The sequence below is a fragment of the Gavia stellata genome, chromosome 1, assembly GCF_030936135.1.
Source record: "Gavia stellata isolate bGavSte3 chromosome 1, bGavSte3.hap2, whole genome shotgun sequence".
In the NCBI taxonomy this organism is placed as follows: domain Eukaryota; kingdom Metazoa; phylum Chordata; class Aves; order Gaviiformes; family Gaviidae; genus Gavia; species Gavia stellata.
The window spans coordinates 29,705,395-29,722,097 of record NC_082594.1 but is presented as its reverse complement, the minus strand read 5'-3'; positions in this window follow the sequence as shown (position 1 = coordinate 29,722,097).

Here is a 16,703-nt window from a genome sequence, read left to right as displayed (position 1 = left end):
GAAGCTACCTGTGTTGGCATGAACAGTATTCCCTGTTTTAAGTGCTCAGCATTTCCTGGTTTCCAGAAATTTAGTTTTAATCATTAGCCCTTTCCAAGTCTTTAGAGGGTTGAAGTATGTGACCCTAAACATAACATACCAGAGTCCCCCTTAATTCCTCTTTAACCAAGTTCTGCTACAGGGTTTTGCACCAAGTGCCAGCAAACATGCCATTTCCAAGGGACTAGAAGTCTTTTAGCACCTGGAAATCCATCAGAGAGGTCCTGCATGATTTATAGGTCACTGTACTCTGAAAATCCTCCCATGCCAAAGATAACATCTGTAGCCACGAGGGACGTCAAACACCACAACCAGCTCAATTGTATGTCCACAAAAAGAAAAGCTAGCGCAAAGCAGGCGAAGAAAGGAGCATCCATGTAATGTCATGCTGCTGCTGTGCAGTACCATGTCCCTGCTCCCAAGGGCTCTGTCTAATCTTGCCACATTGCTCCCAGGGCTGGCATGGGGCACGGCCATGCAAGAAACACAAGAAAATCTCAGCAGCAGCAGCCTGCGGGTGGCTGTCCCGGGGGCTTCCCAGGCAGCCTGGGTATGCAGCACTCCCAATTTCTCCCTGCTCCACTGTTAGACAAGCTTTATTAGAGCCTGGTAGGAGTTTAGGTAAACCCATTTATTATTTTTATTACTGCCTCAGCAAAAGCATTCCTCCTCTCAGCAATACCGGGGAAGTTTTATGGACTCATATGGAAGAGACAGACTCTGGCATCAGTAAATTCTCATTGTTTGGATTATTGCATGTCTTAAATAACCTCTTTGGTGTCAGTATTTCTTGTGCTAGATGCCATCAGTAATTCTGTCCCTTTCACTCATCAATTAATGTTCATAATGAAAATCTACCTGGCGAGTTTATCTCACAAGCAACTCCGCTGTGTTTGTCATCATGGCATCTGAATGTCCAGTACTGCAATTGCAGTCAAGGTGAGATATCATCCGTGGTATGATTTTTATCTCATTCCCCAGAGGCAGCCAGAACAAAACAGCAGTGAGAGACAAAATAACCCTCTTGTTGCTTTTAAACGTCAGCCACAACATCTGTGGAGCTGGAGAAATGGACCTCTCTTATTAAACTGTAAATTACTGGTGCCATATCTGAAGAATTATGTTGGACTATTTACATTTTACTACGTTAGATCAGTAATGTCCTTTTTTCACCCCCAGTTTGACAAAAGAGCTGGATCCTGACCATTTTTATCAGTTGAACTCTTCAGGATGTGAGAAGCACGCCCAACCAGTCGTGCCTACCTGTCTTTCTATGTTAAGGAAGAGCTGCAGAGGTGGGACCCCTTCCCCATCCCACAATGTTGTAAGGAGCCAGGCTGGAAGCTGGTTACATACCCTAAGTAATACTGGTAGCTGCTGTGGTTGTTAAAGAGCTCATAGATGTTTTGCCTGAAGTAGGAGGAGAAGGTGAGTGTTTACAAGTACTTATTGTGTGGGAAGGTTCAGATGGCAAAATACTACATCAGCAATAAAGCCACACCAGTAGTCCACCTGCAACACAGCAGTCCCATAACATAGTTAAAAATATAGTGGAACTGGGATCTTACTATGTTTTATGGATTTTCTCAAATACCTGAAAATAGTAACTATGGGCACAAATAAAGAAAGATTCTAGGAGGGTTTAGACATGGCCTTACAACACTATTTTTCTCATTATTATTTTCATTCTGAAAACGGATTTTTAAAGAACTTCAGGAATACTCAGTGTTTTCAACACATGCACCATCTGCCTGGGGAGGATACCCTGAAGGCCTCCAGCAGGCATCATCCAGGTCTGGCCATGCCATCTGGAGATGATGCCATCCCAGAGTTGTGCCAGTGGGAAAGACCAGAGGAGCAGATAATTCAAAAAGGGAATAGCCGTGTAAGCATCTTCTAAAGCAAAGTGTGTGGTCGCCTGTAAAAGCACTTCTTTGCTATGCTGGTGAGTGTTAAAGAAAACCTGCAGTGCTCATCATGGCAGTGTCACTTCATTCTCCTCTGTGTTGTGGTGAGCAGACCCCAAGCCCTTCTGCACTGCAGCTGGGCTCTGAAACATGGATGCAACTGGGTGACATGGCAGAGTGCAGGCTGAACTGTGCCATTTAAAGGCAAAACAGCAGATTCAGGCAACTCTCAAATTAAGTAATGCCTGGGAGTTCAAATGAAGACTAATGGGCTGCATGCTCCTCCTGGTGGGAGAAGCACAGCTAAGCTCTAGGATCACCAAGCTTTCAGGAAGCAGGTGACTCTGCTAGAAGAGGGAGGCCTCTGAGTGTGCTGGAAAGAGCAGAGATGACCAAGTCTGTATCATTGAATTGCTGCTGCAAAGCGTTAATCTGGATAACGGGGCAGAGTGCACTCTCAGCAAGTTTGCTGATGACACCAAACCGGCAGGAGTGGCTGATACACCAGAGGGCCGTGCTGCCATCCAGAGGGACCAAAAGAGGCTGAAGAAAGGGGCTGACAGGAACTTCATTAAGTTCAACAAGAAGAAGTGCAAAGTCTTGCACCTGGGGAGGAGCAACCCCATGCACCAGTACCTGCTGGGGGACACCCAGCTAGCTGGAAAGCAGCTTGGCAGAAAAGGACCTGGGGGGCCTGGTGGACACTAAGTTGACCATGAGCCAACATTGTGCCCTTACTGCAAAGACGGCGAATGGTATTCAGGGCTGCATTAGGAGGAGTGTTGCCAGCAGGTTGAAGGAGGTGATCCTTCCCCTCTGCTCAGCACTGATGAGGCCACTCCTGGAGTGCTGTGTCCAGTCCTGGGCTACCCAGTACAAGAGAGATATGGACATGCTGGAGAGAGTCCAACAAAGGGCCACAAAGATGATGAAGGTACTGGAGCAGCTCTCCTATGAGGAAAGGCTGAGAGAGCTGGGACTGTTCAGCCTTGAGAAGAGAAGACTCAGAAGGATCTCATCAATATATATAAATACCTGAAGGGAGGGTGCAAAGAGGATGGAGCCAGGCTCTTTCCAGTGGTGCTCAGTGACAAGGCCAGAGGCAATGGGCACAAACTGAAACACAGGAGGTTCCCTCTGAACATCAGGAAACACTTTGCCACTGTGGGGATGACTGAGCACTGGCACAAGTTGCCGAGAGAGGTTGCGGAGTGTTCATCCTTGGAGGTATTCAAAAGCTATCTGGACATGGTCATGGGCAACTGGCTCTAGGTGACCCAGCTTGAGCATGGGGGGTTGGACCAGATGACTTCCAGAGGTTCCTCCCAACCTCAACCATTCTGTGATTCTGTGAATCTAATTGCTCCCACCAGTGTGTGCGCTTAACACACTACTCTTCGCATTAAATCTTTCTTAGCAATGAAGTGACATGGAGAAAAACTGGTAAATAACAGTTGATATTTCATGACCTATTTCCAATTCTCAGCTTTCAGAGGCAAGGACAAGCAGTGGATTCCTGTACGGCAACAGGAGTGGCTCTGGGAAATGCTTGTTTCCAACACGGTGCCACATGATCCTCGGCACAGGACAAGCAACGGTTGGAACAGCATATCTGACGTGGACAGAGAGACAGGGTGTCCACATGGGCTTTTGTGGCTGCAACTCATTCCCAGGCTTTCTGAGGCCATGGGAAATGCTGGTTCCTGGCTCTTTCTGTAGTCAAACCAATCTTTTTGAGTAGGAAAGCCATCTCCCAGCTCCCTGGTAATTGCTTTTGTCGTAAATACAGTTGGAGCTGAATAACACTAATAAGGATAGCTTTTCTGCAATTAATTATTTTCAAAAGGAACTGGGATTCAGCCAAACACTAATGAAGTCAGAGGGAAACAGGAGCTGGGCCATGCATGAAGCAATGAAAAAGCTTTACCAGCAGCTTAAGATCTGTATCATTTTCTTCACAAAACCAGATGGATACATCTTTCTGCAGCCCTTTGGAGTCACTTTTCACACTTGAGCTCTCCATTCCTTCTGCAAACGGTATCACTTAAATCCTGCACTAGTATTTTAAAAGAGAAACTAATATAAGATGAAAGACTGCCGTACAGTGGGAAAGCCTGAGCCAGAATTTGAAAATATTAATAGAGTGAATGAGAAATAGCTTGTTTAGTCTGAAATAACTTGCTTAGTTTGGAAAATAGGATGGGGAGAAAGGCAAAATGGAAAGAAACCCATGCAAGAGGGACTGCCTAATATTTTTTAAGCACCAGATAGAAAAAGAGATGTAGGGACACAAGGGCGTGCAGGACTGTAAGTTGTGCTGTCATGACTGGTCTTGGGTTAAATAAATGAAAGAGCCTGGCTTTTCTGACCCTATGCCCACCTCCAAGAGCAGCAATGAGCCAAGGCTGTGAGAACTGCTCGCCTACATGGAGCTACCGGGGAACAGATGGCAGGGTGAGCAGTGCATGGCATCCCCATGCTGACATACTGCTAGTGATTGGCATCACTGGCAGTCGGTACATTTGAAATGAGACCGCGAGACTTGTCAGCTCTTTTTTCCCAAAGGTTTTCAGTCCTATTTTGGACTAACAGCCAAAGTGTATAGCTCATCCAGCACTTGGGTATTTACTATCTGGCAGGCCAGGTTCTTGAGCTTTTGCTGCATGGAAATATGCCCACCTTGTCTTTATGATCCAAATGATGTTATGTACCTTCTCTTAGGCATGAATAACATCTTCCCTTAAACCTTCCCATTCATATGCAAATAAACAACACAGAGATCTTGCCGATGTCTCCTCCATATTTCAAGAAAGCTCAACCATCCTCCTCTTTTCCAAATCATCCAACCTCTATTAGAAACATATTTCATTTTTAAATCAGTTGTGTGGAATTGCTGGGTTTCAGAGTCCAGGAGAGGGTAAGGCAGACAAGCTTGCTGGGGACAAACAGATGAGAGCTGTAAAGACCAGAAAAGGGAAATGTATAATCACCCCAATAAAAAGCATGCTTACAATACATAGTAAGTTATTGAGAAATAACTAGTTGCCTTCACATCCCTTGATGGTGGGCTGCTATTAGCCAGAATAATATAATTAAAATTACTCAAACCAGGCAGTTTGAAAGTCCTTCCCATTCCCCTGCTCCACGTCTCCAGCTATGTGTCTGGGATTTCCACGTCTGAAATATGTTAAAAGATGCCTTGCAAATGTGCACAAAGTTCAATACAGTAAGCATGTGTGGGATTCACTGCACATACTGTATCAAGTTGATCTGCAGATGGGCCATGGCCATTTGCCAAGGTCATGGTGATGTCTGGCAGATGGCTGAGAATTACTTTGGATATCCAGGGGTTCTGGGCAAATGCTCAAAGTCCTCCAATGCCATCCCAAGTTTCTAGGCATAAAAAGAAATCACCACATGTGGAAAAGACCCAGGCATATGTCAACCCCAATTACATGTCTGGGGATAATATACCTCAGTCCCGCTCTTCTGAACGAGGTATGCTAGTCCACTTCAACCTTAGCAGGGTGAATAAAGGGGAGATGGACCTGAAGTCAGTGCATGATGACCCAGGCCAACAGTGTCAGCATTGCTCCAGACTGCACGTCACATGGGACTGAAAAAATAAAGATGACGCTGGGATCTGCTAAAACTGCACATCACCCTCTGGTGAAGGTGTAAGCCACCTTCAGAGGCAGCAAGGCGGCTTTTTCTCTCAGTAAAACAGGAGAGGTGATGTGAGACCCTGGGGACTCAGGCTTGATTTCTGCAGACTCTGCCCTTGAGCTGCTGTGTGTGTGCGGCCTCTGTTGCATTTCCACACACAAATCCCGAAGCATGTTAAACACGGGACACCAGCTAAACTTGTAGGGGAAGATGAGAGAGAAGAGGGACACAGTATTCTCCTGGAGAAACTGACTGCTCATGGCTCAGTCAGGTGCACTCTTCGCTGGGTAAAAGACTGGCTGGATGGCCAGGCCCAAAGGGTTGTGGTGAATGGAGTGAAATCCAGTTGGCGGCCGGTCACAAGCAGAGTCCCCCAGGGCTCAGTTTTGGGGTCAGTTTTGTTTAATATCTTTATCAATCATCTGGACGAGGGGATCGAGTGCTCCCTCAGCAAGTTTGCAGACAACGCCAAGTTGGGTGGGAGTGTTGATCTGCTTGAGGGTAGGAAGGCTCTGCAGAGGGATCTGGACAGGCTGGATCGATGGGCTGAGGCCAATTGTATGAGGTTCAACAAGGCCATGTGCCGGGTCCTGCACTTGGGTCACAACAACCCCATGCAACGCTACAGGCTTGGGGACGAGTGGCTGGAAAGCTCCCCCACAGAAAAGGACCTGGGGGTGTTGATTGACAGCCGGCTGAATATGAGCCAGCAGTGTGCCCAGGTGGCCAAGAAGGCCAACAGCATCCTGGCCTGTATCAGAAATAGTGTGGCCAGCAGGAGTAGGGAGGTGATCATGCCCCTGTACTCGGCACTGGTAAGGCCACACCTCGAATCCTGTGTTCAGTTTTGGGCCCCTCACTACAAGAAGGACACTGAGGTGCTGGAGCATGTCCAGAGAAGGGCGACGAAGCTGGTGAGGGGTCTGGAGCACAAGTCTTATGAGGAGCGGCTGAGGGAACTGGGGTTGTTCAGTCTGGAGAAGAGGAGGCTGAGGGGAGACCTCATCGCTCTCTACAACTACCTGAAAGGAGGCTGTAGAGGGGTGGATGTTGGTCTCTTCTCCCAAGTGACAAGGGATAGGACAAGAGGAAATGGCCTCAAGTTGCACCAGGGGAGGTTTAGATGGGATATTAGGAAAATATTCTTCATTGAAAGGGTTGTCAGACATTGGAACAGGCTGCCCAGGGAGGTAGTTGAGTCACCATCCCTGGAGGTATTTAAAAGACGTGAGGATGAGGCGCTTAGGGACATGGTTTAGTGGTGGACTTAGCAGTGTTAGGTTTATGGTTGAACTCAGTGATCTTAAAGGTCTTTTCCAACCTAAATGATTCAATGATTCTAAGTAAAGTATTGTCACAAGTGGCAAATTTAACTGACCTATGTGCATCCTCCTGCCAGGCCAATGACTTTAGCTTGGAGTGGCCTTATTAACTAAAAGAAAAGATAATTTTCTTTCTGAGGCAATAGGAGACCCTCAGCAGAGAAGAAACCATGGTCATCAAAGCACCGAATTCTGTAAACAGGAACCTTGGGATCAATAGAAAACCGAGAAGAAAGGAAAAAAGAAAGGACTAATGTTCTCTTGAAAGAACAGAGGATAAAGTGGGATAGCAGGTGATACAGGTGAAGTAGCCCTTGGGGGAAATGTGCTAGCACTTTCTAGTTATTGCTTTGGTACTGCCCTGTATGCAAGCGATGGTGTCAAGAGCTGGAATTGCTTGGAGTATCATGGTTTGCTCTCTGCCCCAGCGCCTGTATGAACAACTAACCAGAATAAAGAGAATATATCATTTGCTATGGTTTGCCATTTCTGTCTCTGTTTTTTTGGTTCTTGGGTGTTAAAAGTGCTTTTTTTGCTGAAGCCAGTGTATGCATTGCAAAAACACTGTGGCCATTCACAGCACCAGATGTGCATGTATACAGGACAGTAAATTAAATGGGGAGAGTGTTAATACTGATATAGGTGCAGTCATTCTCATTACACCTACTGCCATTTCTAAACATGTGTTTTAATTACTAAAGAAGTAAGTGGAAGAAGAGAATTCAGAGGAAGCGCTGTCATCAGTGCATATGGGTAAACGTGATGCACAGATAATACACGCACCTTGGCAGAACTTGTATTCTGCTCATTTCGTTACTCTTCAGGTCTCTTATTACAGGATTTTCCAACATGTCTCTTTTCTGACTTACTCATACAAGATGTTGAAAATGATGGAAGAGCTGGCGAGGATGGAGAGAGGGAAGTTTTTGGGGAAACAATCATACGTGTCTGAATCAGCGACTAATAACTTGTCTGCTGGTGAGTAATGTTTTTGTTCATTTGCTTTTACAAAGCTAAAAGTGAGTTCTTTAAAATTCAATCTTTATTTTATTTGTTTTTTTACAAACAAGCCAAGCAATTGGGAGAACAAGGCAAGATGGTGGTGAAGAAGCAGGGCTGAAACACAAAACATCCCAGTCCCTGCTGGGGTCAGACACTGCTCAGGTCACTTCACCTGTTCCTCAGATCAGCCTTGTGTAAGATGCAGCCATAGAATTTAACACTTTTCAAAGGAGGAAAACAGCGAGCCTGCTTTGGGCTCAGCCTTGTTTCCACCTCCCTCCCCAGCCTTCCCTCTCAGCTGTGCCGTAGAGGCCCTGCCCTCTCTGGGCCAAGATCCCAGGATGAAACTCTCTGAGCAAAGCTGCTTTTCTTCTTTCTTTGAAGATTGCTCAAGAGCAAGCCTGTTTTTCTGCTGCCTTATCTTTGTCCAACCTGCTTATTGTTTAAGCAAGAGGATCTTTTCCTACAGCCTAATGTGTTCAGAAGGAAAGCTCTCTGTCAAATTCCCATTTCGTCCCTTCTCCTTAAGGACACGGAGTTGTTGCCGCTGCCGTTAATAACAGTTTAATGGCTTCTGCAAGGAAAGGGACTTGATCTGCCACCTCCTTCACTGCAAAGGTGCTGTGTGAAACCTGCCTGGGACTCAGAGGTTTTGGGGTGCTCCCAGCTCCAGCTGTAGGTTGCGGTGGGTGCTGGTCAGACCCCAGCACCCCTCTGAACAGCTGAGGCTTTCCATCCTCTGGGATTCCTCAGCAAAGTGCCCCAGTGGTCTGAAAATCCAGGTGCCCCCTCCCTACAAAAGCAACCCTCACATCCCAGTTTCTGTCTCTGCTCATCACAGGTCATGGCTAGCAGCTCCTACCTGCTGTAAGATACCTGTGTGCCTTGCAAATATTTCTACTCCTTAGAGTTTCCCACCTTACCCAATAGCGCCATATAAGCCCATATTTTATGATCCATAGACCATATAAGTCATACTTTCCTGTCTGCACAGCTGTTATCTGTCACGGTAGTCACGAGTGAAAATCAGGCACCCTGTTTCCAGAATAGACAGGAGTTGCCTGGTGTCCCCGACCCTGCCAGCGAGGCCAGGAGGCAAACCTTCACGGAGGAGGGAAATAAGTTATGCAGAGGCTCTGGCCACAGCATCCCTCAATGAGTGCTGCCAGTTGGCGGGGCAGGCATGGCAGGAGCTTATGTCCAGCACCCACCACTGCTTTCTCAGCCCACCCGTCCTGGTGGTGGGTACCTGCACCAGCAGAGGCAGGCGAGTGCAGGCATCTTCCACCGAAACTTCCCTTTCAGCAACTTCTTCCAAGCTACAGGTATAAACTTTCTCACTGCAACATGGCCTTGGCAAGGGTAGCGTTGACCAGGTCACCTTTGCAGCCAAAATCTGCCTGCCCCATGCTACCCAAAAGCCTTGCCTACATCCCCTTCATCTCCAAGATGATGATACGCTTAACAAGCTCCATGGTCTGTAAAGAGAACGATCAGACAACAGCTTCTGAGTAAGTTACTTGTGGCACGAATATATTGGCAGGTGTATGCGTTTTTTTAATCCTCCTGCCACAGCGAGAGGATAAAATTCCCAACACAAATGGCAACTCTGCAGCAAGTGTCTGACATAATTACAGTAATTATATTGTCTCCTCACTCTCTTATAAATCAGTGACAGTATATATTTAATGAGCTCTTTCCTGTTCAGCAGGTTGCTCCCAGCTGCCAGATTTGCAACTGCAATGCAGAGGTATCTTAAAATAACATTAACCCTTGGAAGCGATGCCCCTTTCTGTGGGGACACAGGTGGGTCTCTCGGAGCAGGGCTTGACTCTACGCGCCCTTCCCCGTGCCTCTGGAAAGCACGGGCAGGCTTCAGAGCAAGCCCCCACATGGGTCTGATTTGCCCTGGTGAGCAAAATTTTGCCAGTCCTGCCTGCATGAGCTGGATGCAGTGGATGTGAGCACTGTCAGAACATAACCTGCTTGTAATCTGCGTGCAGTTTACAAGCAGCTAAGCCCACAGTGGTTTATGTGGAATAGTCTGATGCCACATCCTGTAGGAAAGCCAAGGTTTTCCTTGTTTTTTCACAGCAACAAATATTTTTGCAGCTCCTGGGAAGGCGTCCAGAAAATAGTCCATGAGCTTTGCCCAACCAGAGGCACCTCTGGAGGCACAGCAGGACACATGTGGCAGTGCCGATGCTCTCTGTGCATGGAGCATGCAGCTGGCCCAGGCTGCTCGGCACATCCCATGCATCCTGGGCGTGCTGTATCTGAGCCATTTAAAATCCAGCACTCCTCTGCAGAGAAGCCTGTTACATTTCCACGCCAGGGATGAAGGCAAAACTCATCATGTCTATCATCAGGAGCATGTGATGAAGCAATCCCTCCACCTGACAGGAAAGCTGGCACACGCCCGTACACTAAAGCACCTACACCCAACCTTCACTGCCAACTCAGAAGTCCTCTGCTCTCCCCAGGTGAGACCATTAGCTGTGTTGCCTGCTTCAGGCCCATAAACCGTCCCACCAACATGCAGGGAATTTAAAAGCCAGCTCTAAAAACTGAAAATGAGTGCACACAAGAGTACCACAGCCAACTACCTGGTGCCTGGTGCCCCCAGCGCAGCGGGGAGGCCCCCCAGCCTTTCCTGGCAGCAGGCTTGGCACTGGCTCCTGCTCACACCCCCCACAGCAGGACTGCACTGGGTACCCCAAGGGCCCTGATGAAATCCATCTGTGTGTTGTGCATGTGGCCCATGCCTCTGGCACCATGCGCTGCCCACGAGGCAAGGAAGAAGCTGCAGAGCTGCAGGACAACTGGGGAGTACCAGGTTTGCTGTGCAGCCCCTCCATGCCTGGCCAGAGGGGACCGTGCCCTCCTCCTGCCACCCATGGCTGGGGGACAGGGTGCCACCTCCAGCCCTTGCCCTAACGCATCACCCTTGTGCATGGGTAGGAGAAAGGTGAGAAAGGTGGAGAGCTCAGGGGACACTGACAATCAGCCAGGTGTTCCCAAACAGAAATGTCTAAAAAAATAATAGAAGTGGAGAGATAAATGCCAATTTTAAAGTGATTTGCTTTAAGCAAAACTGCCACAAACCATCCCCTACGAAAGTAGGGTGGTCCCATTAAACTTGTGCACCCCCAACAGCACCTTTGGCATTGCCTAGGAACTGCTCCTCTTCCTCTTCAGCAGTCAGTGTCACCTGGGAGCTCCTCACGCTGCTGGGGGCTGAAGGCAAGCAGGGTTGCAGAGGTTTAAATAATAATACAGAGCTACAGCATTTTGTGACAGTGGCATTGCTGCTTTTCACAGCAGTAACGTGCCATCTGCCAACCACACAGATGCATCCTGCACCGTGTCCATCTTAGAATAAGGTGACAGTGGAGGAAAACTAGTTTGGTGAACTTCTGTCTAACCCAGTCTATTTATTTATTTTAAAGAAAGTAATTTGAATTTTGGGTGGCTCCCTAAGTGTGTGGAGGTCTCAAATATTCAGATTTATGCCTAAATTTTTTTTTATATCTGTCATGAGTCACGTGCAGCTGTAGTTCAGAGGAGTCTTGAACACATGCCTTATCTTCATTGACTTTCAAAAGGCTTTATACTTGTGCTTTGGTGCTCTCCTGAACAGAAACACATTCCTGGAACTTTATGGTGGGTCTACACGGTGACTTCCCCCGTGGTAAGAGTCTGCTTAAAACAAAAACCAACGAAACAAGCAGTCTTGCACCCTCAGCTGCCTGTGGAGTTTAAACTCACATTGCAAAGTGCAGGTTTGTTCTGAAGGTGCAGGCACCATGCTTTGCCTTCCTGAAGTGCTGCTTTTCTTCTTGAATCTCAACTTGTCAAAGGAAAAAAAAAAGCTTAACAATAATTTCAGCAGACAGCATATGCGGAGCTCAGGAATTACTTAAGTGTCAAGTAATACAAAAAAGGTAGCAATTCAAGTTCAATGCAAATAAACACTTGCGTGAAATCTGTTCCCAGGCTATATAATGTCAAGTCAGCCCAAAATTTTAGTCATACTATATTATTTGACTTAAACTGCCCCCTTTGCATTTTTTCCCCTTGCTGCTAACCAGCATTGAATGTATTGGATTTTCAGATGCTTTACTGATTAAGGGGATTCTCTGGCTTGGGCTGGACCTGCAATGACATCTCGTGGTCTCCCGCCAGGTGAGGTGCTGGCTGCCAGGTGGCACAGCCACCCAACCCAAACCTCGCACTGGTGCCCCTGGACCACAGCACTGCCCAGCACTGCCCAGCACAAATCTCCCAGGGGACTTACCTCCACCTGGGGCCGCTGAATGCCCAAGTGGGGAAATAAACACACACCTCCTCCTGCAACATCCCTTCCCTTCACCTGCGGCACCAGGGGAAACTTCAGAAATCATCCTTTTATGCATGAAGATAAACAAATTGTGAAAAATCAGATCATTGCACGGAAAGCCTGTGGGTGGGCCATGCTTGCCTGCAAAGCCTGGGTGCTTTTCACTCGAGACAAGGAGAGGAATTAATCTGCCTCCTCCCACGTTTGCGCCTGTCTGAGACTCACATGTGAGCAGGATGCTTTGCCCTTCGCCACTTCTTTTGTTGTGACTCTCAAACAATTTCCCACTGAAAACCAACACGCTTGCTGTTGGTGTCTTAGTAGAGGAAATTAAATCCAACATTTCAGTGTTATCTGATTTCCCATCCCTGTACACCATTGTATAATTTCACCACCTACTCGTTTGTTTTCTTCACGCATAAGTGCATTTAGAAAAACTACAATCCTTGGAAGAATATTTAGTCAGAGAAAGGTTGTAATCAGATTGGATAGAAATCAGACAGTTAATTTGCTTGAAAAAGGGGAAATGGAGGAGGAAATGAAATGGAATAATTTATTTCCTGTCAACTTAGGGCACCAAAAAATTTTATGGCAAAACTATAGCATGAGAAGGAAAATAGTTGAAAAACTTCAGGGGAAACAACTGCTCCTGAGCTGTTGCACTAAAAATAACATGAAAGCCAAAGTAAAAGATCTGATTCATTAGACATCTTCTGTGTTCATAAAAAAAAAAAGACAAGTTACAGGAAAAGGCTCACGAACTTTTCCCAGGGCAAAATAACGAGACGTCCCATGTAAATCATCAGATATACCAACATTTAGGGTCAGATTGGCAGTAACTGAGTCATGCTGGGAGAATGTGCAGAATGTAGAGACCTAGGAACAAAACTGGGATTTGAAAATCTCCTCCACACTGTCTAGCCCACCAAAATACTCCGTTCCGGGAAAGAGGAGAAGCGTGGTGTACTGGCGAGCAGCCGGGGCACCGAGTTTAGGGATTACCCCTCGAGCTTGTCCTCTCCAGTACCTTCCTCCAGCCCTTTTACTGGACCTGGCTCACAGCACAGAAGAGCACCAGTCAGAGGCCAGCACCTCACTCTGCCGGGAGCTTTGCAGGCAGATCACAGAATCACAGAATCACTAAGGTTGGAAAAGACCTGTAAGATCATCAAGTCCAACCATCAACTAACACCACCATGCCCATTAAACCATGTCCCACAATGCCTCATCCACACACTCCTTGCCTGGTGAAGGCAAGGAAAGCTCAGTGAAGGCAAGGAAAGCTCATAATTATGTTATGCAGCAACGCAGATGGTGTCCTCCATCTTGTACACCTCTCCAGTGAGTCAGCTCAGGTTTAACAAGAGCACATGATCACAAGTGTCAGGACTAGCACTTATATTTCTTTTTCTTGACTATGTGTAGCTATTCTAACTTCCTTATAGGCATTTATGCAAATTTTACAGCAGTTTACAGTCTAAGACATTATGCAAATATAGTTAGGAAACCTTAACATATTTTCCAGTTCATCTGAAATTATTAAATAAAGTCAAAGCCTATCTTTCTTCCAGTCCTTTGGCACCACTTGAGAGTAGGATAGTGTGATCAGTCCTCTACTCCAATAATTTCCCAGTTTGTATTACGTTCACAGAAGTAAGAGAAATGCTAGCTGGAGAGAAGGTCAGGAGATTGCCCAGGGCAGTTGCCTGCCCCAAGGCAGGATTCACCTCTGGCTAATGCATTTTCATCAGATATGTACCTGATTGCCATGCATATCTGAAGAGTCCCCCTTGGCGATCTCTTCCACTGCTCCATAATCTTTCCTGTTACACGGTTCCTCCCTAGCGACTAATCTAAATCTTCTTTGGTTCAATAAACCTATTATTTCTTGTTCTATCCAGCACGAACATAAAAGACACTGAAAAGATGAAAGGAACAAATCATTCTCTTTGTGTTTGGAGACTTGTATTTCCTTTGAGTATTCTGTAGGCAAACCTACTCAAGCCCCTTCGATCTTCTTCTTATATTTCTCATTCTCATTTGCTTATGTTCTCATGTTTTCTAGATTTCTGTTAAATCTCATTGCTCTTCTCTGAACTGTCTCTGGTTTTTACTAACAAGTATGACATACAAAACTAGACCTGATACTTCAGCTGATGCCTCTCCAGAGCTGAACAGAAAGAGGTATTTTATGTCATATGGATGATATAGTCTTTATAGATCTCAATTTTTCTGTTCATTTTGCAGCATCGCTGTGTTGTTAGAATGGGTCACAAAACGAATGCCAGCCAACTACCTGACCTTTTTCTGCCAAGCTGACCTTTAATTCCTCTCTTTCCTGTTTGCAAAGTTTGTCAGTTCTGTCCAATTTCTCCAGATGATTTTGAATCCTAATTCCACCCTTCAACATGCTTGCAACCTCACCTGCCTCAACATACAATACAAAACTGTCTCTTTTTTCCCTGCTATATATCCTGCCTGAAATAGATCACAAAGCAGTCACAAAGTCTCTCTTCTGCATATGTATCCTGCAATCCAACAATCACTGCTTATGCTCTTGTTTTTTTGCTGTACCCCTCCAAAAAAAGAAAAACAATGACACAAAGTTATTTGTTTGTTTGTTTGTTTAAAAAAACCACAATATTTTTACTGTAAGCCCTGGTAAGAAAACATAAAACAGTGAAACAGTAGACCATCCTCCCCACAGGGACATGTATAGGAACCCAAGGCATGTTTGAAAAGTGTGTGTGATGTGAAAGTAATCTCTATAAATGTAAAGAGATTTTACAGTTTTAAAACTGATTTGTAATTCTATTTAAGACAGTGCTGTCGATATTTGCTAAGGAAAGGTCAAATTTAATATTAAAGAGGAAGAGAGAATAGGAAGACCTGCTCAATGCTTTAAGCACAGTTCTTTTCCTCTCTGACTTGTTTTTCATTTTACATTAGGAGGAGCAGGATTTGAACCTGTGTTGGAAACAGTTCTGTATTTAAGTCAGTGAAATTAAGTGGCAATTTCACATTGCTTAGCACAGTAATTCCTGTTCTTTCACTTTTTAGATTAGACTATAAAACTCCAGTCAGCTTGTTTCAGAGTCCCACAGTTGAGCAACGCAGCACCCTGGGACCAGATTCAGTGCATCAAAGCCGTTGATTCCTACTGTCCTGACTAAAAAGTGTTAAGGGATGAATTTGACATTCACAGTGATAAAGTTACTGCAAGCTTTGGTGAAGACGTTAAAGTGAAAAAAGGGTTGTTCAGCACCTTGATTTCTCATGAAACCAGAGCAAAGAGGGAAATTAAAACCAATTCAAAACATTAATACAAATTTACATTAAAATTCAAGCTATTACAAATCTTCTTAGTTCAAGTCCTTCTGTCATCAGAAAAGGTTATTTATATCATAGCAAATAGAAGCCCCACATTTTAAGGTCATTTTTCCACCTTTACCATTTAAACTTTTGGCTCCATTTTAAGCATCCAGCAAGCTGGCATCAACTTATGCAATAAACTCACTCCATTCAGCCATGCTGGAGTCACACCAGTGCTAGTTCTGCTTTTAGTCACACCATGGTAAATACCACCTTTGCTCACACTGGCATAAAATCTTCACTCTGTCAGAGGGAAGAGACAGACTACTGCCCAATTGTCAGGAGCTTCACAGGGTCCTGCAAGGTATCCACAAGAAAATTATATGCTAACTTTGGAGCAGGAATTGCTCTGCTTTTGTGGACTTCAATAGGAATGGAAAAGTTCCTGATGACTTAAAGGAGTTTGTCCCAAACAGGAGTATCTGTAAACATAATAATAACTCATAGAAGATATCTTGTGGAAAGAAAGGAGAAAAAAGAGCTCATATGGAGCAAAAAATAAAATCTAGGAGAGCAGTGAGAATGACAGAACAAGTTTAGCAATGGAAATGTGCATCAAAAGGATGCGATACTTGAAAGCAAGTGAAAATCTTTGAAAGAGACCTTTCAGAGAGTTACAGTCAGTGAAACACCAAAGCATTTTTTGTCCAAGGAGACACACATGAATCCTAAATACAAAATGCTCTCACAGTGATGTGACTAGTTAGGATTCTGTGTGAAAATACAACTTCCAACCACAGAGGTCCTCATGCCGTGGCTATTTTCACTTGGTCACAGAAATTAATATTTGGCAGCTCTGAAAATACTTTTGCTTCATGTGCTCTTGAAAGAAGAAAGTTAAAAAGAGTAAGAAGTATGAAATTTGGTGCCCAGCAAACAGTGTAGAAGAGTGAAACTCTTTTAGACTCTGAAAATTACAATTTTACCTTATTTCGCTAATTGCTGTGTGCAAAGGAGCCAGTTCATTATAGAGCCACAGGTTCTTTCTGTGTCTAGAAATAACTGGTGACCTGAAAAAAACCCACAATCCATACAACCCAACATCAAACTGAGTTG